The 25,572-nt window shown below is 44.8% G+C and overlaps 1 protein-coding gene across 6 annotated transcripts in view; it reads left to right on the top strand.

The window, feature by feature from the left end:
• Positions 1-18,368: 18,368 nt before the first annotated feature.
• nab (NGFI-A-binding protein homolog) overlaps positions 18,369-25,572 on the top strand; it is a 1,065,342-nt gene continuing 1,058,138 nt past the window's right edge. For 5 of the 6 annotated variants that reach the window (XM_075893960.1, XM_075893958.1, XM_075893959.1 and 2 more), the window contains exon 1: positions 18,369-18,572. The gene's annotated coding sequence lies outside the window, so the exon portion shown is untranslated. Of the gene's footprint in view, positions 18,585-25,572 lie in introns of all 6 variants that reach the window. The other variant, XM_075893955.1, reaches the window with a different exon arrangement.

The raw sequence follows: 25,572 nt of genomic DNA, 5'->3' as shown, positions 1-25,572 counted from the left end.
AAAAGGTCGATTCCGATCTGGTCAAATGGCGTGTTCGTGATCTGGACAGGGTGTTGAAAACCGGCTCGTTTCATTGGAGGTGACTTGCGCCGCTGGCAATCGAGGCAGGTCCGAACATGATGCTTCACGGCAGCGGTGAGTCTAGGCCAGTAATACTTCCCTCAAACTCTGCTCAGTGCGCGCGTGTAGCCTAATTGTCCTGATCTTACCTCGTTGTGGCACGCTTGTAATACCTCAGAACGAAGAGTGGTAGGGACGACAAGCAGGTAGGTGGAACTGTCTGGCGAGAAGTTCATTTTGTAAAGGACATTGTTTCACAGACAAAACGACGATAGTCCTCTTGCAAAGGCTTTGGGTGCATTCTGGCTTCGTCCTTCTAAATAATTAATCAAGCCAAGTAGCTCAGGATCATCATGCTGGTGATCTGCAATGGTTGATCTGTCGAGAATTCCGAGGAATGCTGTCTCTTCATCAAAAAAAGCAGCCGACTCTATACTGGTGATCGAGATAGGCAGTCGACATCCGTGTGTCGTTTTCCTGACTTATGCACCATCGTTACATCAAACTCCTGTACTCTAAGGCTTCAGTGTGTCAATCGCCCGGAAGAATATTTGAGACTTGTTAACCAACACAACGAATGGTGGTCACTGATAACCATGAATGGGCGGCTGTAAAAGTATGGGCGAAATTTCATAACTACCCACCTCACGGCGAGGCATTCCTTTTCAGTGGTCGAGCAATTTGCTACTGTGCGTGACAGAGTTCTGCTTGCGTAAGAGATCACTCTTTCCTCGTCGTCCTGGCGCTGCACAAGCACAGCTCCAAGGCCAACATTGTTGGCGTCAGTGTGAAGCACTGTATGCGGACTGTCTCATAAAAATGGGCAAGCACAGGGGTCGTGTGTAGACGTTGCCGCAAGTCATTGAAAGCAGCTTCCTGTTCGTCGCCCCAAACAAATGCAACGTCATCCCTCGTGAGACGAGTTAAAGGAGACGCAATGCGCGCAAAATCTGGAATAAACTGCCGATAATATGCACAGAGACCCATAAAACGCCTCACTGCCTTTTTATCTGATGGTGTTGGAAACTGTGCGACGGCGGCAACTTTCTCGGAATCTGGACGAACTCCTGCGTAACTGACGACATGGCTAAGAAACTGCAGTTCCTCAAAGCAGAAGTGACATTTCTCCAGCTTGAGCGTCAGGCCTGCGGCCCATATGGCCTGCAAGACCATTTTCAATCGTTCAAGGTGTTCCTCAAACGTTGTAGAAAACACAATGACTTCGTCAAGGTATACTAGGCAGGTTCCCCATTTAAGCTTAGAGAGAACGGCATCCATGAGACGCTGGAAAGTAGCAAGCGCGGCGCATAAGACAAATGGTAAAACCTCGAATTCGTGCAATCCGTCTGGCGTCACGAAAGCAGTTTCTTCACGATCCCTGGGGTCTACTTCAATTTGCCAATATCCGCTAACTCAATGGAAGAGAAGTAACGCGCGTTTCGAAGCCTGTCGATCGAATCATTTATGCGGAAAGCGGGTAATCGTCTTTTTTTGTAACCTGATTTAGCTTTCGATAGTCCACATAGAAACGCACGCTGCCGTCCTTCTTCTTCACTAAAACAACAAGTGATGCCCAGGGGCTTTTCGACGATTGAATGACGTCGTCTTCAAGAATTTTTGTTACCTGCTGTTCTGTCGCTTCTCGTTCTCTTGAAGCCACATGGTACGGATTTTGATGGATTGTTCTAGCCGTGTCCTCTGTGATGATTCGATGCATGGTGAAGGACGTCCGGCCAACTTTCGAGGTCAACGCGAAACAGTCATGGTACTCGGCTAGCAGCACAAGCAGGCGTTCCCGCTGTTGCTGAGTTAAAATAGGGCTGACGTCAAGGTTAGGTGTTAGGTCATGTGGGTCTTGTGCAGGTGTTGCTTCGAATGCTGAAAAGCAGTCACAAACAACTGTGATGTCGTCGAAATGTGCCAAAGTTGTGCCTTTTGGAAGGTGCCGTTGCTCGGAGGTGAAATTGGTCAACAGCAAGTTCGTTCGGCCGTCGGTGACATTGACTATTCCTCGTGCCACGGAAATCCCATGAGTGAAAAACAGCGAGGTTAGTTGGTCGGCGACTCCTTCACCATCGAACGGTACGTCACATGCTACGAAAACGAGGATACATGGTCGAGGCAGCACGACTATATTGTGGTCTTTCAGACGAGAGGATTTGTGCTCTGGTGATGTAGGATCAGTCAGACGAGCTGTCCCGTAAAATGAAACCACGCGGTCCGGGATGTTGATTATTGCGCCATGCTCCTTTAAAAAGTTCATTCCTATAATTAAATCTTTGCAGCAGTCTGGGAGAACGATGAAAGTCGCGACGAAAGAAGAATCTCATATGCTGATTCTTGTGCATCTTTCAGTAGGGAGCAGCAAATGACCACCCGCTGTTCTTATATGTGGTCCTGTCAATGGCATTTTTACTTTTTTAAGATGATTAGCTAGCTTGTGACTTATTATGGAAAAATCAGCACTTCTCAACTTCTTTTCCTCGACATATTGGGATCAGCCCGACGACATGTATGCTGATGATATGTATGCTGATTATACAGCTCCTATATGCACTCAAGATTCTTTTAACCAAACCATAGCATCTGTGAACTCAGAGCTTGTTGATATCCACCAGTGGTTCTCTTCAAATGGACTAGCTATTAATATACAGAAAACCAAGTACATTGTGTTTACTTCACCACGCGAAACCCTTGAGGAACACACATACACACTCAGACTAAATAATTTAGCGCTGCAAAGAGTACATACGATAAAATACGTAGGCGTTACCCTTGATGAAAATTTTAACTGGAAACCTCACATTGCCGAGGTCTGCAAAAAATTGAGTAAAGCTTGTTTTCTCCTATATAAATGTCGAGACCTTTTTTATTTACCGACTTTACGTGTAATTTACTTCAGCATATTCCATATTCATTTAAACTACTGTGTCGTCACCAGGGGTCACACATACAGCACGTACCTAGAACCGATAATAAAACTTCAGAAATGAGCAATACAGTTTATAACGAATTCGGACTATATGGCACACACACTACCACTTTTCCAAAATTTAAACATCATGCCGTTCAACACACTCATAGATTATAAAACAGCTCTCATGGTCCATTCAAGTATAAACACTAACTATCCAGTTTCCTCAGTAAATTTTTTATGTTCCTATTATGAAAGCCGTAACAAAGTAAAAGGAAAATACCTGACTCAGCAAACAAAGAACGTATACGGTAAAAGAAAACTTACTGCTAATGTAGTCGCTGTGTGGAATAACCTTCCACAACAAATAAAACAGAATAAGAATTTCTCTCTTGCACTAAAAAAATATTTAATAAATAAGATACAGACGCCCAATAATACATTGCTAGAAATTGTTATATTAAATACATTTTCAAAAAAAGTTATGTAGCACACTATTACAATACCTACGTACATGCCTATCTGCAATTATATAATACGTATGCATGCAATAGAATCTATTTTCTTTCAGTCCTTAATCAGTATTGTTATGCTATACAGATACATATGTCATGATTAGTTTTCATATAACACAAGGCACTCAATTATTTGTTGTGAAGTTTGATATGTTCTCAAATGATGCCTTACATACCTTTGTTTTTTTTTCTGCCTGCATTCATGATCATGATCATTGGCCAAGCACTGTAAATTCAATACGTTATGTTCAGTTCTCCATGTGTAAAATACTTGCATTTGTAAACTTTCTTTTGTGTGTAAATGACATGCCCTTTTCTAAATTACTTTTTTGAATGAATCCTAACTAGCCTTTGTCTAGGGATTCAGATGCATTTTTTTACACTGTTGTATACTGTACACTATTTTTATGTCAATAAAACTCAATTCAAGTCAATTCAATTCAATAGGCGCGTCACGTATTCAGCAAACATTGCCACAGTTTCGTTAGGTTTTTGAAGCCTTAACTTGAGCAACTGTTTAGCCCATTCTCGACGGTCGACGCTAGCAAAGGTGTCAATCTGCTGCTGACGAAACTCATCCTATGGTGATATACGGCCTTATCGATTCTCAAGCCACGTGTGAGCGCTGTCGTCGAGAGAGAAGTATACGTGCAGGCGAGCTTCTGTTGAGTATTCCACTGGTTGAAGTCGGCAATGCATTCGTAATGCTCAAGCCAATCTTCAACATCTTCATGTGGGGCACCACTGAAGCGATCAGGCACAAGCGGCTGAAGAAGTGTTACCTGGGCTGGATTGGAAACGGGGGCTGCCTGGTATTCCTTGGACACACTGTGGCTGGCTGGCGGAGGCCATTGGCAGAGGTACGTAATGCCCGCTAGAATGTTCGTCGAAGGAGGTCAGCTCAGGAGAGAGGCCTAGCAACCGCCGACTGAAGCGGTGCACTGGTGTTGTAACAGGTGGCTGCGTGTCGGGACTTGATGAACGGCTCCCAGATGGGGTGTTCAGCATCGGCAGGCTTGCAATCCAGCGCCTCCACCAGTGTCGCGGTTCAACGTAAGCAGTTCCCCGAGACGTTGAGTCCGAGATCCGACGGCGTGTGTTTTTATGCAGGAGCCAAGAACAGGAGAGCTTTGTTTGTTTGTTTGTTTGTTTGTTTGTTTGTTTGTTTGTTTGTTTGTTTGTAGCCTCTAATCCATGGCTTATACTCACTCTGGGTGATTGGCCAAGAGAACATATAGTCTCATATGGATGATAACTGCACTATTGGTTGCAACGAAAAAAAAGGGGGGGGGGGGAGTTGTATAGTGAGAACAGTATATTAAAAAAAGAAAGAAACCAAAGATTCAGATAGTGAGAAAAAAAATCAACAAGAAAGTAGGCACTAATGGCTATACCTTGATTTTGGGAGCCGACCAGACAGCTGGTTTTGCCAAACCCGATTAAATTGGTATGTCACGGATTTATCTAGATTTGAAAATTACTTTTCGACCCGGTTTTTTTTTCAGTACCTGTAAACGTGGGCTTTATGTTGAAAAACGTTTAGAGTCTTGAATAAAATACACACCGCATCGAATGCATCTCTGTGGCAATTTCCCAAAACAGAGGCACCAAAATTTAGAGCATTTTCTGTGGTTAAATTTAAACCTAGCTTCGCAAATGAAATATCTAGAAGTCGTTTCCTAATTATGTATTAGCTTCTTCCAAGCTGCCTGTCGTCGTCTGTTATCTCGTGAACAGTTGGAATTCCACCAGGGGCTATAGGGTACTCTCTTCGCCGATTAACCAGCAAATTCAGCGTTTTCTATGCCTTTTTAATTACTGCGCTTAATTTCATAGCTTTAGTGTCATCTCCATCCTGAGAGGGAGCATCTAAGGCAGTTTTTAGGTCGTGTTGAAATTTTGCATAATTTATATAGGTCCGGGCATGGAAGCATGATGGTTTGACGGGGCAAGCGATCTCGAACATTATTGGAAAGTGGTCACTGTTGGAGGCGCAATCAAGGGCTGTCCGCGATGTACTAGCAATGGCCGAGCTTACAAAGCTTAAGTATAAGGCGGAGCGTGAATGACCTCGAATAAATGTGGGAGTTCAAGCGTTAAGACACAATAAGTTGTTGTCTACCGACCAGTCCCACAACCGTTGTCCACACTGATCTGTTCTAAAACCCCAGCATGTATGGTGAGAGCTGAAGTCACCAACTATAATTTTTTTCTTTACAGCCTGAATTAGCAGCCATACCTAACAATCTCGTGTCTTTAACGCCTACAGGAAAGTAGACGTTTATTAGCAAGAAAGGCAAGTATCCTGGCAAGTTAATATCTAACGCGAAAATTTCGCATTCAGAAGACATACATTTGTATAAGTTTTTGACTTTTAAACTAATTTTCTTGTTTATACAGAAAGCTAACCCTCCACCTTTGAATGGATGGTCTAGACGAAAGGCTTGGAAGTTGGGTAGGTGAAATAAGTGATGTGTGGAAAGCCAAGTTTCTTGTAATGCAATAATAGCCGGATCGAATTTCGAAGACAGGTATAACTGATCTGTCATGGCTGAGTGAAGAGATCGGCAATTGCAATGTATATTTTCAAGAGACCCTATGATTTCGTTTGAACGGTTTTGGCAACTACCTTATCTAAGATACTTTCTTTTAGAAAATCCGGTTTTGAAAGGCTGTCTTTATGGTATTTTTTGCTTTTTACATGGTTCGGCGAGCCAGGTTTTTTGTCAGTCGCTGATCGTGTTCTTGCTTTTGCATAAACAACAAACACGTCGTCTTCTTCAGAGTCCCTTTTCACGAGGCTGTTGGCGCGCACATCGTCTTCGTTCTTTGTTTCGTGCGCGGCAATATATAATACCGACAACGGATAAAATTACTGCCACATTTCCTTTTAACCCTAGCTTGTCCATTGCATAGACAAGGCATCTTTTCCTTTGATAAGAATACCGGTGATTGCCGGCAAAAATAGAGAGAGATAAAAAAGGAAAAGGGCGAGTAAAGAGAGAGAGAAGAGAGAGAGGACAGAGCGGAGGAATTTCAAAGGGTCACTATACGCTATGTGAAGGGCTTCGTCAGTGCTTATTTTCTCGCAATGCTTCTAAGTAAGCACTCATGACGCCACTGGCATGCGATTAGTGACCCTTTAATCTTTCTCCGCTTTCTCCCCTCTCTCTTTCCTCGCCCTCTTCCTGTATTTTGTCTCTCTGTTCTTGCCATTGTTCCCCCTCATTTTTTGCGCAAAATATCATGAATGTCGGAGTGAACACACGTACCCTGATTTCTGCCGAAGGCCAGACTCTTGCCGTAACTGTTGAAATATACGCTTCCCTTGATAGTCTTCTCACGGAGGATCTACATCATGATTTATATATATATATATATATATATATATATATATATATATATATATATATATATATATATATATATATATATATCAAGGAAGTTTTTTAAAAGACCAAATGTACTTGGGAAGCGACGAGAAATAACTTAGCCATTGTCTGAATTTTATTTCCAACGCTGTCGACTGGACTTTGTCAGGGTTTGCGAAGAATTGTCCTTGTTTGCAGACCTTGACCAAGACTGATTCACCGGTCGAAACCATTGGAAATGTAGTGAGGAAGAGGGAGAGAGACAGTATCTAGTTGGAGCACCTGAAAGACGACTACGACGAAGAGCTGAGCTCGTGACAGTGACTGACGCCTCTGGAACCAGGCAGTTGGTTTTATTCAATAAACCCCCTTATATTTTGGTGGAGGGGCTGGGTAGTCTTCGAAGCTGGAACTACGAAGTCGCACCTTACCTGCAGTGCCAGTAATGCCGGAAGAACCCTCCACCCAAGGTACCTCGCAAGTTCCCGCCTCTACATGTCCCGGCGTGTGGCCACTGCGTCACCCACCGATCTTCAGCGGCACTGACGGCCAAGACGTTGAGGAGTGGCTGGCTACTTACCACAAGGTGAGCGCAGCGAACAAGTGGGACGATGCGGCTAAGCTGACCTATGTAAGCTTTCAGTTGTCCGGCGTCGCTAGTCTTTGGTTGCGCAATCACGAAGCCGACATTGCCAGCTGGGATTCAATCAAGGCCTCCTTTTCGCAAGTCTTCGACCGCCCTGCTGTGTGAAAACTCCGCGCAGAACAACGACTTCGTGAGCGCGCTCAACAGCCAGGAGAGACCTTGACCAGCTACATTGAAGACGTTGTTAACTTGTGCAAGCAGGTAAACCCAGCGATGCTCGAAGCCGACAAAATCAAACAAATCCTGAAGCACATATGCGATGACGCATTTCAAATGTTGCTAGCCAAGGACCCACAAACCATTGCCGAACTCGTCAGCTTGTGCCAGAGTTTTGACGAATTGCGCAAGCAACGCGCCCAAACACGGTGCTCTCTGGAACAACGTGATTCGATCGCGGCCTTGATTCTCGGAGACCAGAACGACATGTTGGCTCGCATAAAGCAGTTCGTGCGTGAGGAGGTCGCTCGGCAGCTTTCCATTTTATCGAGCGCGCCCGAGCCAGCACAAACGCATCCTTTGGCCCCAAATCATCTGGCCCCGGCCATAAGGCACGTCATACAAGATGAGGTAGCTGACGCTTTGCCTTTCGCTCGTTCACCACCTCTGGAGGCCGCACCCTTGACGTATGCGCAAGTCGTTGCAGCCAGAGCACCTCGACAGCCCACTTAGGCTACCTCACCGATCCCTGTTCGGTCATCACCAGTTCCGTTCAGCTGGCCGATTGCAGCGTTTCCGAATCCATGGCGCACCGCAGACAACCGCCCATTTGCTATTCTTGCGGTTACGCAGGACATGTGGCTCGCTTGTGCCGCCGCTGCCCTCTCGTTCAGAGCGTCACCATGCAAAGATCGTCGCACGACTCTCGGCGCTTTAACAACACGGCACGTGAACAAGGATCCTCTTCACCCGACCGCCCTCCCTAAGTCAGTCACCGATCTCCATCTCCCCGACGTCACTCCCTGTCGCCTATGCGCCGTCGACCCTGCCCTTTAAAAGCGGAAAACTAGATGCCGCAGTTCCGGAGGCACGAACTGCGTCTTCATCGAAAGAATCAAGTCCTCGCATTTCTCCGACAAACCTCATCGACGTTTTTGTGAATGGTTACCGTACCCTTGCGCTTGTGGACACTGGTGGTGCCGTTTCAGTAATTGATTTAAAACTTTGCCGCCTGCTTCGGAAGGTTACCACGACGCCAAAGGGGTTGTCCCTCCGTACTGCCAGTGCTCACCATGTTCGACTATCAGCTGCATGTACCGCCCGCGTTCTCATCCAAAATGTTCTGTATACCATTGAATTTCTTGTGTTACAGGCGTGTTCTCATGATGTGATCCTCGGCTGGGATTTTCTGTGTCGTAATCATGCGGTTATCGACTGTGCTCGTGCTGAAGTGGCCTTCTCTGCGTTGCACTCTAAGCCAAAACGGAGCAACAGGGGTATAGGGGTTGCTCCTTTCAGGGAGCAATTGCATTGCCACTCCCATTACTCTCCTAAAAGGAGTAACTGCAGAGGGAGGAACCGTTGCTCTCCTTTCAGTTCCTCCTTCGGGGGATGAGCAGTTACTCCCTCCAGTTCCTCCCTGCAGACCAACAGTTACTCCCACCAGTTGCTCCCTGCCGACCAACCATTACTCCCACCAGTTGCTCTTCTAAGAGCAACAGTTACTCTTTACCGTTCCTCCCACGTGTTCGCAGTTACTCTCTGAAAACCAACTGCACATGCTTCCAGTTACTCCTTGGGGAAATGAGTATTTATCTCGAGTATGCTTGTCACACGCTTAACACATGGCGAGAGCTCCTTGGAAGAGCACTGCTTGGGTGCTTCTAACACAAAAAGTGGACAATATTGAAAGGAAAATAAATGCTTTATTGTTCTTTTTATGAGGCGACGTGTGACCACACGTAAAAGTAGACTTCGCCACACCACAGCCAGCACTAAACAAACACCATAATACATCAAAGGTTTTCTGCGTCATCCGTGGAAAAACAATCTTGAATTTCTAGCATAGGGCAGTCTGTGTCATCATTGGTGAGAGAAGGGCAACTTCTCCAATTCTGAAGAACTCAAGTTTCGCAGCTGGTGTTTCCATCAGGCTAGCGCAGCAGAACGTCACCGCAGGCATATGTGAAGCATCTCAATGCTGCAAGAAAAAAAATAGAAGTGTGAGGTTAAACATGCCAGAATCAATTCATAACAATGAGTCACACACACTGCAGCAGCGCTTACATTCTAGGATGTCTACTGCAAAACGAAATGTGAAAAAAAGGAAGGTTCGGCCAAACGTTACTTGGCAAGCCATATAAATGCTGATGTGGTAGACGCTCTTCACATGATGTCTCAGACAGCAATATTCTGGAAGAAAATGTGCAGCACCTCAACAAGGCATATTTGCAGCAGTTAAAGATACCCTTAGGTTCAGTTAACTTGTTTCCTATACACAGCTGAGTGACATTTCTATGAGCCCATTCACCAATGGGCATTCTAAATGAGGTCATGTGTGTGGCAAATAATACGTACTGTCCGCTCATGTTAAAATACTTATTTAGCTCGTGCACATAGTTGCTCTCGATTCTACTGTTCTATCATACGCTGCTGCGTCTTGAATTGTGCAATACCTGTAGGCCCAAGCCAAGCATGCAAAGCCTGCTTGAAAGCAACCATTTGCAGAGGCTACATGATAATCTTCAGTATATTTCTTTGTACCTGACGCAAACGGCTGGACAAAACTATAGACAAATAAATGTAGACCGCGCTACCTTCAAAAAATGCTTTAAATTTAGAAAACTAGGGTGCATTCGTTCACTCGGTTGACGAGTCACAGCCACGAGATATGTAAACGAAGCAATATATCTTAAGGCATGCACAGATATTCTGATTCTTTGTTTGACAGTGTCACAGATAGCTTGCCAATACATATATATTTGAGAGCAACAAGATGTGAAGCTTTCATTAGTTCAACGTCTTTTTGGTTCACAGCCAAACAGGTTACTGCTTGTTAGACAAATTGGAATAAGCACACCATGGTTTCCAAAAAAAAAAAAAGCATTATTAGAAGTTAGCTCCTGGTGTGAATGTCTGCCTATTTATTTTGTACTGCCTTCTACATGTGCCACAAAGACATTTGTTGAGGATGTGCTACCAGTCAAGCCAAGATCGCATACTTGGTCAATGTGATGGAAATACAAACATTAGAAACACTGCCACCTCTAGTAAGAGCATAACACTTCAGTATCTTGGACTAGCAAAGAGGTGCACAAGAAAGTTAAGCCCACTCTTGCGGAACTTTGAACGCGAATATTTCAGAGTGTGGGAGGTCAACATGCTGTGGCACTTTTAAACCCACGAAACATCTGCAGAAAACAGGGTAAAGGCAAGTCAAGAAACGCTGTTATGAAGGCCTACGCATGGACAGCTTTGTGAATCTAGGCCCAAGTGTTATGCTTTGTGCAAGCCAAAATCCATGTAAATAGGGAAAGCATACTTTTAGGAGTACCAGCATAAACAAATCTTGGCAGTTGGCTTTTTAGTACAAACAGCAATCCCTGCAATGAAAACATAAACATTTTATCTTAACGGTAACAGTGTGAGCACACACACGGGCCAGCGGAGCCATGTCGAATTGTCAGTGCCAGTGTAACCATGTGGCATAATGAACTATTCTCTGGCCAACACATGCACAGTTTGCCCCTAAAAAGCGATGCTTTCATATACGTAGTACAAAAAGTCTGCACTTACCAAAATTCACTTGCTTTCTGTACTTTAGCATCGTTGGGAACATCTTTATCTGCAGTATAACCAAATTTGTGTCATATCCCTGAAAAAAGAGTAAAAGACATGCATGAAATATTGTTTCATTTGGTAGCAGTGAAGTCAGGTTAAGAACAGCCAAGTGGGAATCAGCCTAATTATGTGCATGCGGCAAATCCCAAACGGCGTTATTGAGGTTGTCGAAATTTTCGTCGATTGGTATTAACGTCGATATGTGACTTCAACGGCATGCCAAGTTTTCACAGCGCATAAAGATTTCATGATGCAGAATAATGACAGCGCTAACGAGAACATACAGCATTTATGATTGTCTTTTTCAATATTCAGTTTTGCTAAGGTTTTGTATCACTAAAGAAATCTGAAAGATTTGGGTCATTCCTCCTCCAATTGTTCTGTCAATATGTAAACTGCTCGCTTGATGGTGCGCTTATAAAATAGTACGTTCAGCGCAGAGGTGAAGCAAGTGACGCAGTGATGTGGGCAGATTTTTTTTTTTTTTAGGCGTGCGGGGAGGGGGGGGGGGGGTCCGCTTATCTGAATAGGCCGGGCAAGCGAATATGGTCGTCAATTCGGGCTCCCTACGCCCGGCCTAAAAAAAATCTGTGCGCAACCGCCTGGCTATGCCAGTGAAGTGATGCGACAATGATTTGTTCACTTACTGATTTACATACACCTTACATCTCTAAAAAATGCGGCCCAAGGCCCCAACACTCAGCCGTTAACATTACATAAAGCCAATGGTAGAAAAGTGCCAGTATGAATGCAGCTACAACCCCGCCCCAATGTTTTTTTCAAGCGAGGTAGTGTTGCGGAAATGATCTTTTAACTGCAAAAGTACACTGGCACTGCAGTGGTGACAGGGGAAGCAAGAGGGTATGCAGGCGGTAATAGAGGTAATTTAGTCCGATACGGCTAGCAATGGATACGGTGAATAAGAGCAAATCATTTCTCTTTCAATAGCGCAACCACTCAACAATGTATTGTAAGAGCATTAAATGTTGCTGGAAATGCCACTCACCTGCACGCTGATGCATGCACAGTCCTTTGTCCGACGAGCGAACAGGCTTGCAGATAGCTGAAGACGTGTTTACGATGTGTTTGTTCCACCCAGCAGCAAAATCCACAACTACGTCGCGCTCCATAAAGATAAATATACACTAACCTTCATCACGAATAAGTAGAAACGCAAATCTGCGACACACACACACGATCAAAACATAGCTCACAAGTACGCACGTCCATGTGCTCGCCAGCCACAGACCATATGAAAATGAGTAAGTAGTGCGAACGCGAACCTAGTTGCGCCGAGAAAAAAAAAACGTCGAGCAGTGGCAGCTCAGGCGTCAGCGCAATAATTTCAGTGTGTTTTCCTAATACAATTATAAAAAAAAACTGAGGTACACTAAAACTCATAAATAAATATAAAAAGTTCAGTGTAATTTTTATTTAGTGCTAGTCAACATAAACACTGAATAAAAATTACTTTGTAACTTACATCGTTTGCTACGCTAGCGCCACACTTCTCGTGCGGGCGCAGATGGCGCAGATTTGTCATTCTGCCCTCAAACTACACGGTGAAGCGTGCTACTAAGTGTATGGCTGATGAAAAGCGCGTCTGGGTCCGCTTTTTTTTTTTTCTTCTCCGATATATCTGGGCGGGGGGCTCCTTATGCACGTGTTTCGGTGCTTGATCGACTTTGACGCCCTTACTTCGCGGACGAACGGCGTGTCTAGGCTTTTTTTATCGTTGTTTTGCACGTGTTTCGGCGTTCGGTCCGCGTTGACGTGCCAACTCTCCATTCTGCTGCTGCGTGTGTTAGGTATTTGCCGTACTGTATTCTCAGGCCTTCTGTGTTCAGCCAGCGCTGCTATCTTATTATCTACGGATGCTAAAATAAGTCACTGTTTTCGTTTGGTGAAGTTTGGCACACAGAACAAACAATAATCTGGCCCATGAATATCAATGTGGGCGGCATGCATATTTGTGTGCGGTGTCCTGCCGGGGAGTAACCGTTGCGTGACGAGAGCATTTACAGCGGTTCCTCCTTCCGTTGCTCCCTTACAAACTTAAGATGAATACAGTTGCTCCCCCATTCTCGAACAAGTCGGCCATCTTGTTCCGCTTGGTCTTTTCGGAGAGTAACAGTCGGTCTGAAGGAGTAAAAACAGCCGTTGCTCCCATTTTGGCCATTTTTGGCTTAGAGTGTGTGTGCCTCGTCTCCAGAATTTCCGTGGAACAAGCTGTTTGTCGCTGACGACATCGACATACAACCGACTAGCGTAGCCTTTGTTCCCGTATCTTGTGCCGATGTGTTTAAGCCTGCAGTGTTGTTTACGCCTTCCCAAACATTCCAAAGTTGCAAGAGCCTCGCGTTGCCGTTTGCAGTACTAGATATTTCGGCGGGCGCAACAATTTGTTTGTCACAAATCTCTTGCCGTCTCCCGCAACCTTGCGTCGCTGAGAATGTATTGGAACATTCCAAGACTAAGACGTTTCCTCCATCTTCGAACTTGACGGTGAAAGTGGTTTGCAGCTTAATGCATTGACGCCACATGCCCACTAAATTGTCCATGAAAATAATAATTTGTTTGGCACCTGAATTGATGGCGAACTTGAAGAACCGTGCACACCGCGAAAAGCTTTTAGAACTTCTTCACCAGTTTCGCGGCTCGTTCGATAGCCAGAAGACGTCCTTAGGCCGAACGCACACCGTTGTCCATCACATTAGCATCGGCTCCCAAGCGCCTCTGCGACAGCGTCCCTACCGTGTATCTCGTGTTGAGCGTCGTGTGATCACCGAGAAAGTGGCCGACACGCTTCAACGTGGCGTCATTCGGCCGTCCAGCAGTCCCTGGTCTTCACCTGTGGTGCTTGTGAGGAAGAAAGACGGCTCGATTCGCTTTTGCGTCGATTACCGCCGTTTAAACAGTCACGATTAAAGACGTATACCTTTTGCCGCGCATCGATGATGCCCTGGACTGCTTGCAAGGCGCTGAATTCTTCTCATCACTTGAACTACGGTCCGGTTATTGGCAGGTCCCCATGGCACCATCAGATCGTCCAAAAACTGCTTCTGTGACGCCCGATGGACTATACGAATTTAATGTAATGCCCTTCGGCCTTTGTAATGCGCCAGCCACATTCGAAAGGATGATGGATAGCGTCTTGCGTGGGCTAAAATGAAAGACATGCCTATGCTACTTGGATGATGTCGTTGTTTTCTGCCCTGATTTCGACAGCCACCTCCACCGTCTCAGCGAAGTCTTGAGCTGCCTCACGAGCACAGGCCTTCAACTAAACATCAAGAAGTGCCACTTTGGAGCTCGGAAGCTCACAATACTTGGTCACGTTGTCTCAAAACAGGGCGTCCTCCCAGACCCAAAGAAGCTTCGGGCTGTCGCTGAGTTCCCGAAGCCTACGACCATGAAAGCGCTTCGCAGCTTTGTCGGACTATGCTCGTACTTTCGCCGCTTTGTGAAGAACTTTGCTTCGATAATCGCACCACTGACACAGCTGATCTCTGGCGGTGGACACCTCTCTGATTGGTCGCCAGCATGCGATGATGCTTTTGCAACATTACTCCATCTCCTTACTTCACCACCTATATTACGCCACTTCGACCCTACTGCTCCAACCGAGGTGCACACGGATGCCACTGGCATAGGACTTGGCGCTGCCCTTGCTCAACGCAAGCCTGGCTTCTCGGAGTATGTAGTTGCGTATGCCAGTCGCACCCTAACCAAGGCAGAGCACAAATACTCGGTTTCCGAAAAGGAATGTTTGGCCATTGTTTGGGCATTATAAAAATTTCGTCCTTATTTATATGGACGCCCATTTGATGTAGTTACAGATCACCATTCACTCTGTTGGCTCGCTTCATTGAAGGATTTTTCGGGCCGGCTTGGATGTTGGGCGCTACGTTTACAGGAATTTGATATTCGCGTCATTTAGCGCTCAGGCCGCAAGCACACCGACGCAGATGCTCTTTCTCGTTCGCCCCTTCCTTCAGCCGTTGCACCTGTCTCCTTCGCCGAAGCTACCATCGGCAGCATCGATACCGCTGACGTGCCTTCGGAACAACGCAAGGACCCTTGGATAGCCTCGCTCATCGACGTTCTCTCCTCGTCTTCGGTGACACCACGCAAGAGTCTACCTCGTGCGCTACATCGGCAAATTCCCCATTATGCAATACGGGATGCTATGTTGTACCGTCGCCACTATCAGCCGGATGGTAGGAATATGGCTTCTTGTTATACCTCGCCATTTGCGCTCCAACATGTGCGCGTACTTCCACGCAGACCCTCAAAACGCGCACGTTGGCGTTTTGAAAACATACGACCGGCTTCGTCAGCAATTTTTCTGGCGTGGAATGTACTCGTACGTTCGCAAGTGCATACGCTCCTGCACTGAGTGTCAGCGACGGAAAACAACTTGTCATGCCTCTGGCGAATTACAACCATTGCCGTGTCCAGCTCAGCCGTTTGATAGAATCGGCATCGACCTCTACGGCCCACTACCTTGTACTCCTGCGGGAAATCGCTGGATTATTGCGGCCGTTGACCACCTAACCCGTTACGCTGAAACCGCCGCTTTGCCAGCCGCTGCTGCTCGTGATGTCGCCTTGTTCATCTTGCGTAGCTTTGTCCTTCGCCATGGCGCGCCATGTGAGCTGCTTAGAGACCGTGGGCGTGCGTTTCTATCGCAAGTCGTCCAGGAGCTTCTCAGTGAGTACAATATTATTCATCGCACCACTACAAGCTATCACCCACAGACAAACGGTTTGACAGAGCGCTTTAACCGCACGCTCGGTGATATGCTTTCTATGTACATATCCTCCAACCATTCTAATTGGTACTTGGTGCTCCCTTTCGTGACGTATGCGTATATACGGCCACGCAAGCTACTACTGGGTTTTCACCTTTTTTTTACTGTACGCACGTGAGCCCTCTTATACGTTTGACACGATACTTACTTACCGCCCAGATGCTTCAGAATACCGCCCAGCCTCCGAACTTGTTCAGTGTGCCGAAGAGTGCCGCCAATTAGCGCGTTCATTTACGTCCGTCGCACAAGGTCTCCAAAAAGAACGACTTGACCAAGACAAGCCTGCTCACAGCTTCCCCCTAGGCTCATTTGTATGGCTTTCGGTTCCATTCAAGTCCCCCGGCCTCTCCCAAAAGTTTGCACCCAAATACAATGGTCCATACCGCATCGTTCAATGCACGTCACCGGTCAACTACGTCGTCGAACCAGTGACACCTGCCGAGGACAGACGATGCCGTGGTCGTGAGACAGTCCACATCAGCCGCTTAAAACCTTACTGTGATCCCCTTGTGCTTGCTTCGCCGTGAGTCGCCAGGATGGCTCCTCTTCACCACCGGGGCAAATGTAGTGGGAAAGAGGGAGGGAGACAGTATCTTGTCGGAGCACCTGAAAGACGACTACGACGAAGAGCTGAGCTCGTGACAGTGACTGACGCCTCTTGAACCAGGCAGTTGGTTTTATTCAATAAACCCCCTTATAATATATATATATCAAGGAAGTTTTTTAAAGGACCAAATGTACTTGGGAAGCGATGAGAAATAACTTAGCCGTCGTCTGAATTTTATTTCCAACGCTTTCGACTGGACTTTGTCAGGGTTTGGGAACAATTGTACTTGTTTGCAAACCTTGACCAAGACTGATTCACCGGTCAAAACCATTGGAAATAAAATTCAGACAACCACTAAGCACTAAGGTGTGTCTCATCTCTCTCTCTCTCTCTCTCTCTCTCTCTCTCTATATATATATATATATATATATATATATATATATATATATATATATTGAATAGAGAATAAAGACTTTCGAAAAAAATTTCGGGTGAAACTATAACGGTACATAACTATAACGCAACGGTACATTCGAAAAAAAAATGGCAGCCAGCATATCCACGGAGTGAATGATGGATAGAGGGGCGAAGCATCCGTCCGTCCATTCGTTCTTGCTTCCGTCCATCCATGCGTGCGTCTGTGTGGCCGCCCGTGCGTCCGTCTGTTCGTGCGGCCGCACGTTCATCTGTGTGTCCCTGCTTTTATCCATGCATCTGCTCCTGCGTCCATCCATGCGTCCATCCGTCCGTGCAGCCATCCATGCGTCCGTCCATGCGTCTGCCTGTGTGTCCGTTCGTTCACCCATTCAACACTCCAAGTATCACCATCTCGCATCTTTTCATCATATATTCCTCATGTAGAAGCAACGCCATACAGCGGACTTTCCAAGGACTGAACGAGAGGATGCACACGCACACTTTCTTACGGCTTGCGCTTCGTGTCTACTTCTCACCTTTAACCACCTCGAGTTCACGGTATATACTAGTTCACTGTATTCATGGCACTACGGCCAAACGCTCGCTAAACCTTTCTAAAACCTAGGAGGTGACGCACAGCGAGTATAACGTAGCAACCCTTTCTTGTCCTCTGTACGTTGTTGAACAATAAAAAAAAAAATTGCAGCGTGCGTGTTAACTAAAAGCCGAATTCTCCTGTCTCTCATTCCCTGTTAGCAGCCATTGGCATGTACATTGAGCACTATCATTTATTGTTCAACAACGCACTGAAGAAATCTCTCACCGGCATCACATAGAAGGTCAAGTTGCTATACCTGTTACACACTACTACAACGGCAACGAGGGACGAACAGGTGTCGCTATAAAAAGCTTCGCCCCTAAAAAGGGTGCAGAGCATAGCATCGGTACTGCGACACAAGATTCGTAATGCGGCTGCGACTGCTCAAGTAAAGATTAACGGTTCTGCAATGAGAAGTATCGACGCGCAGCGCTTCCGGCAGCGCCATCCGGCTGCTAGTTTGAAGCTTGCTCACGGGAGGCGCCACCCATCAGTGCTTCTGCCCTCTTCCTCCCTGGCCTTTTCTTTTGTTGCCTCCGGTGCTTTTGCCCTTACCCGGTCTCGCAAGAAAAAAATCAAAGAAAGGGAGAAAGCAGCAGCTCTCCGACCGCCGGTAGGAGGCGCAGACGGCGCTCTCTGATTGGGCACCCTTCTCCCGCGCGCGCCTTCTCGCCGAAAAAGAGAGGCAGCGTCTGCTCCGACATAATCAAGTATTGAGTGATATTGTTATGCCGAAGCCGGTGGGCCGGCCCCACTCAGCCGGTGCGCGTGCCCTGTGGAGCTGCGCGCTTCGTTTTGCCACCGCGAGGGACAACATGAGCGGCGGCGTTTCACGTGGAAGGCGCGCGCCGCCGCCGGCTACGACGCACGCGCCGCGCTCAAGACGACGTGAAGCAGCCCAACAACGCAACAGGGTGAGATACCAGGTGACTTGACGTTGTAGCTGCTACGCGATTCCTCACGACAAGTGCTCCCGTTACATTACTCGATATCACCTTAGAAAATAAAAGCACACCCAATAAATAATGGAATGCTCCAGTCTGCTTGCGTATATTTTTGTTCTTTTGTTTTTTGTTTCTGCACCGTCAAAAGCGGCATAAATGCAAATAAAATTATTCCTTTCTCTCAGTGATATTTCCCTACCTATATCTCGTGTCCACCTAATAGGGGTTCCACTCGCATATTATCAACAGATACTTTTTGTTGTTGTTGTGCTGGGACGTTTGCTTGAGAGGCTTCGACGTGGACGTGCTTGTCCAGCTGATTACGCGTAAATAACCGTCACGCGTGAAAAATGAAAGTAGGCGGAATGATAGCTCCACTCGAATAGTTGGTACCCACTCCCTGTACCACTGCAGGGACGAAACTATTCTTGGTATCTTGTTTTTCTATTTTTTTATGGTTGTCCAGCGATGTCTAGCCGGCCTGGTTTTATACAATGTTCCCCCGGCAAAGTAACACCGCAGAATGAAAGCTAACGGGATTGAATTTAGTTTCTTGCTTTACATGTTTCAAGCCTCTGTATCAGCTGTTTTCGACGCAACTTTATACGATAGGTAGTTCTGAAGAGTTCGACAATATACGCACCAGGTTGAGCGCATAAAAAAAATGTCATTTCTATAACGACGCATTGCATGAGTGCATTGAGCTAAAATGGTGCTTGTTGATTAACTTTATACGAAGATAATTATCAATCGTAAAAAAACATACTGGTAGTGCTTCAGTTTCTGTTCTAGAAACAAGTCTATAAGTAATCAATCGAGCAATGTTCTTGATGAGAACTCGCCCCGCCGCGGTGGTCTAGTGGCTAAGGTACTCGGCTGCTGAACCGCAGGTCGCGGTATCCAATCCCGGCGGCGGCGGCTGCATTTCCGATGGAGGCGGAAATGTCGTTGGCCCGTGTGCTCAGATTTAGGTGCACGCTAAAGAACCCCAAGTGGTCTAAATTTCCGGAGCCCTCCACTACAGTGTCTCTCATAATCATATGGTGGTTTTGTGACGTTAAACCACATAAGTCAATTCTCGATGAGGACATGCGGGTATACCAAGTCAAGCATGAAACTTAAGCTGAAGCCTCGTCTCAAAGCATGCTCACAAAAGTTAACAGATGTTGTATTTTGATAATAATGTGTGGCACTGGAATACGCCTATTTAAGCCAATAATTCGCAGCACAAATATGGAAATGAGCCTTCTTTGAAAACGATGCAAGTGTTGCGCAACGAAAGTTGACGAACGCTTCGTTGTTCATAGCTACTTAGTTCCTGTTCTAGGAGTGTTTATTTTTTTTCTTTTCTTCTGAATAAGCACGAGTTTGGCGTCACAAAACTTGAGTAAATCACAATTCAGCAGCGAATAAAAGTGTTAGCCACACTTGACCATCTGTATCAAATATAGAACAACTCCACTGTTCCATGTCGTCAGTACTTGGCGTTTCTTCTGTGAACATGAATGAGAGATTAAACCACGAATGTGAAACTGCGCTGCATTAGCCGCCTTGTATCGTATGTGATTGCTGTGAACTGTCTCATGTTTTGGTACCTGACAACGCTCTTTTAGGGAGAATAAGAAATATCAAAACGGGTTCTTCTTTGCGGCCGCTGAGACAGTAGAGGAAATCGGACATGTTTAATTATTGACTGAGAATTATGTGACCTTATGCTTTCGATTGCCCACATGGCTACTAACGCGGAAACATTGAGTTCATTATTCTTAATGTACTTTCAACAACAACTCGTTCATGTCTTTATTGCACAGAATCGACATACATATTCACCTGACCCCATTTTTTCGACGGCTGATTATGCTTTTTGAAATTTTCATTGACAGCTACGTGGTTAATAGATTGTAGGCACTTTTGTATGGTGACCTCATTTACTAGGCGCATGCAGCGATTTATATGCGGTAATCAGAAACTTGTGCTGTGAAAACCTGCGGGGTGCATAAGCAGAAATTTTTGAAGTCGGCTTTGTGCTGAATTATTTTTAGCTACTGTGTTTCCACTCATTGGCCTTCTATATTGTTATGAAAATAAAGAAGTCAGTCACAATCATGCCAGGTTTTGAAGGTGTTTGTTGCGCAGCATCGCTGTTTTTTCCCCACGTGAGTACACCTGTTTCTAAGTGCGTTGCTCCTTCCGTGCCACTTAGTTTTAACGCATGCTTGCGATAAGTAGAAGTGTTGCCTGAAATTTTTGTTATAGCTCAATATTGACGAACCAGCGAGTGCGTACGGTCGCGTTGTCTTTCGGTTAGTGCAGGCAAGTTCTCTTGTGACTTCGGGACTAAACTGACGGGCGAAATATTGCGGCTGTGGGATGCTTTTTCGTGGCATCAATAAAGCATCATAAATTTCTCGCTATACGTGCAAGCCATTAGAATATTTTAGAATTTTAAATATTGGAAAACATCCTAAAGTTACAGTGTGCGTATATGGCCGAAATATTAGTATAGGGGTTGTTAGGCTTCGAACAAGCTCGAGCTTCGATGTTGGTTTGTGTATATATTTGCAGGAAGAAAGGACTCACTTCTCTTTCGAGATAGAGAAGAAACAGTTGTCTATTTGCTTTTCTTTCGCAAAGAACATCATTGAGAAAGTGCACGTGCCTGCAGCCGTTCACGCAGCCTGTTTTGTCTGCTGCTTATTCTTCAACTGAGTCTTGCTGTTTTAATAAAACGCGTCGTGCGTCAGTGTGAAACGTGTTCTGATCGTCGTTCTGTGCGTCATAACAACTGTTCTTCTGGAAAGCAGTTTGAAAGATGTGTAGCGAGTTCTAGAATCACGTATCTGAATTCCCACCGACGTAAATGCAGGAGCTCAAGGCGTGATTCTTCAGAGCGCGAATCGTGGCTTCAGTCTAAGTCTTCTTTCTTCCTCGGTTTATTTACAACAATATCGAAATTGCCTTATAGCAGACCCTGCTATGTAGAGGTAAACATTGCCTGACGGAACCGTGCCACCCACCAGCAGCAGAACATTTGTAAAGTATGAAATCACTCATGAAAAGTAATGAGTAAACGTTTTCCAGACAGGTGTGGTGTAGAAGTTATGAAAACTAAAAGCAGCGAACGAAAAAAAAAACGAACACTATAATGTTACAAGGTTTGCGAAATACTTTCTAAGCGCTATGAAAGTAGAAGCAGAAATGTATACACCGGAATGCTATATAAAGGTAACCCTAGAAAAATAAAAACAATGAGAAGTAACTGAAAAAACATCTTGCAGAGAAGAAGCAGCGATGCGGATTCCATCCTGCTACAACTATGAACCATAACTATCTCAACTTTAGCCATTCGTACTTAATTTTGGTAGTATGCGCAATGTATTACTATAACCAGTTTTCTCATAAATAAACTTTTTGAAAATAGCTTACGACTTCCAAATATAGCTAATTTCGTGTCAATAATCAAACGAAGGGGTGGCCCGCACCTATATGTGGCCTATGGGTTGTCGTTATGTGACACTAATTAGGGTGATATGATAGGTTGAACTTAATTTAATGTTCTAATATCTTAATGTTTCCAATATTAGCCAAGTTGACAAAGTAAAATATCTGGGCGTCACATTCTCGCAAGATTTAAAATGGGAACAGCACATTACCAATACATGTGCCAAGGCATTTAAACAACTCGGATTTCTGCGCAGAAAATTGAGCAAAGCACCTTAAGCAGTTAAACTAACCGCCTACAAAACCCTGGTCAGGCCCATTGTAGAATACGGAAGTATAGTGTGGGACCCTCATCAAAACTATCTTTGCGAAAAACTTAAAAAATTGCAGAACATGGCCTGGGGTTTATATACTCAAAATACTCCTGGCACGACAGTGCAACGGACATGCGTCATCAAGCGCACTTGGCAACTCTGTCTAGCCGGCGTCATGTTGCTTCCATGAAGTTTTTTTATCTATTTTTTCACGGTCACCTTAAAATCTGTAAAGACGACTACATTCATCCGCCTGGCCGCCATTCTAGTAGGACGAACCATGATAAATGTATACGTCCCTTCAGTGCCCACAGCAATGTGTTTAAATATTCTTTTTTTCCCTCGCGCTGTCAACGCTTGGAACGCGCTACCAGGTGAAGCTGTTATTATTACAAATATTGATGAATTTTGTTCTTTTGTAGAGCAGTTAACAAAGCCAGTATAGCTACTTTTAGCTTTTCTTGTTGTTGCGATAACGAAAAACATGTTTTGCAGTGGTGCATTGTAATCTTTTGTATATATATATTGTTTTTCATTCATAGTACGTGGTTTTTATTTTTTTTTCTCGTCTTCTCGTGTATGGGAAGAGCATCAATGTAGTATTGTTGTACCCGCTATTGTAAGTGTTTCGCTGTTGTGTGTATCGTCCCTCAAAATATTGTACTTCCTCAACGTTGTATCTAATTGGTTACCTGTGATGATGTATGCCCGCTTCCTGTATGGGTCTGCAGAAAACCTACAGTATTGTTAAATAAATAAATAAAATAATATAGCTTTATTATAGGTGAGTGGTTAAAATCAGACACGTGTATGATAGCAACATTCCACTGCAGCTTTATTTAGAGTGATTAAGGCACACAATCTTTTTAAACGTCATTTTAGCGTCCTCTTCGCATGTTAAATCTGCAATACCAAAAGTAAATTAGCGCAACTAGGCGACAAAGCAGAGGGCTATCTAAGGAGAGGTACCGACAGCTTGATTTAGTTGGAGCTGCCATTAGAAAGAAAAGAACTGTTTACTAGAAATTTGTTTGGACAGCTGGTGGGAAAGCTTTCGCTAAGTGAAACGAAGCTGCACCTGTCCTTCTTCTAATCTGTTTGGATGATGTTGATAAAATGGACGAGTGAATGCATTGATCTATCTCAACACAAGTTTGCACATATACTGATACCGACACGCATGGTTGATCCCGCTCACAAGTGCTGCGCGTATCATGATCATGACTCATTTATTGTTTCTGTTTCTAAGTTTATTACAAATAAGTTCATGGCAGATTTGCATCCAACCCTACTAAGTATTAGAGGCGAAGGAGATGACCTGCGAGAATTGTTTGGAAATCTGGACAGTAGTTTTACTGTGTTGATATTTACTGAGACTTGGCTAACGCAAAGTGAAAAGCCACCCCAATTTAGAAGGGCACACGTGCCGAGGCATCACACGTATACTAGTGGGTCGGGTGGTAGCGTGGCCATGTATCTTAGAAAACATAACAAATATGAGGCGATTTCTAGTTTCACCACTAATACATATAGAATGTCTTACTGTATGTATGATACCTTTTCACGAATGTGTCATGTTTCGGCCTCCAAACGCAAATAAGACACCATTTTGTTGATTCACAGACGAAATAATAAACTACCTAAATAACACTAGTTCACTGTTTCTAATAATGGGTCACTTGAACATTGACATGCTAGGAAATTAACTAATACGCGTGAACTCAAGAGAACTATAATTGCCTATGGCTGTGAAAATTTTAGGAATGTAGCTACTCGTATTACGGTGCATGGATAGCGCGACGTTGCCAGATGTCTCCATTACGAATGCACCTGGCCCAAGTAGCTATGCTGGTCTCTTGTCAGTGCACATAAGGGATCATCTACCGACGTTTTGTTTCTTGACAGTGGCGAATGATAAAACCATATAAATGGGACTGTGCACATATGGTAATCAACCCAAATTCTTCAACTCACTACCACTCTCTTATCGAAAAGACAAACCGGGAACTGATTTTCGAGCAAAGTGATGTAAATCAAGCACATAAGAATTTATATGCCAATTTCATGCCATGTTACCAGCAAGACTTTTCAATCAAGACAACTAAGTGTACCTCCAAGAAAAATATTGGAAAGCTGTGGATCACGCTCGTACGTTTAATTGATAATGCCACTAAAAAGAACGTGTATCATTTTTTTTGTGTAAATGCATGACGCACAAAACTTCACTGACTTAAAAAAATATCAAAACAAGCTCAATGCAGAACTTAGATGTGCAAAAGTATGTTATTATGAGAATTGGTTCTCACAAGTTGCAAACGACAAAAAGAAGTTCTGGCTGGCGGTTAACAATCTTGCTCGAAGAAAGAATGACACAGCAGCCATGGTTGTGACTACGAATCAAGGCAACCGAAATGACGACAAAGCTGCTACTGTACTAAACCACCAATTCATTCGCAGTCCGACGGTGCCCAATGTACATCCGAGTGTAGATGCGTATAAGAAAAGCAGCTCAATTAATTCTATTGTACTGACACCAGCTACGTAGCATGAACTGTCAGACTTCAGGCTTAACCCAAAGAACAATGCAGCTGCTGGCTATACGATGATGTCAAACCGGCTGCCGTGAAACGCGTAATGGACATACGTTGCTGTCCTTTAACTTGTGTCATTATCTGTGCGCTCGAACAGGGTGTGTTCCTAGAAGCACTCAAGCTGGCTAGAGTGTGCCCGGTGAACAAAAGTGCCACAGACTACACTATTATTAATTACCGACTCATATTGGTATTACCGGCCATGCCAAAGACTTTTGAGGCAATCATAAACGTCCGCATTAATAGTTTTGCCCAAAAGCACTCTATTATTATCCATTTTATCAAAGCATTACCTTTCAGAAAACAGTAGTTGTATCACTAACAGCCACTCCGCGTTGCCGCATGTGTACACTTGCGAGAACACAATTATCCCTCGGGCACTAGGGTACAAACACCTGGGGTTTAACTTATCACACAACTTGCAATGGTCGAAACATATTCATTACATCACATCCAAAGCACTGAACAAATTAGGTTGCCTGCGTCGTACGTCATCTAAATCTCCGAAATGCACCAAGCTACTGTAGTGCAAAACGCTTATGCGCCCTATACTAGAATATGCTTCATGTGTCTGGAACCAGTATAAAACATGTGATGTCAACAAAATTCAATCTGTACAAAGAA

Source organism: Rhipicephalus microplus, chromosome 4 (genome assembly GCF_043290135.1).
Source record: "Rhipicephalus microplus isolate Deutch F79 chromosome 4, USDA_Rmic, whole genome shotgun sequence".
Lineage (NCBI taxonomy): Eukaryota > Metazoa > Arthropoda > Arachnida > Ixodida > Ixodidae > Rhipicephalus > Rhipicephalus microplus.
Note: the sequence above shows the minus strand (reverse complement) of the source record. Positions and strands in the feature narration are given on the sequence as shown.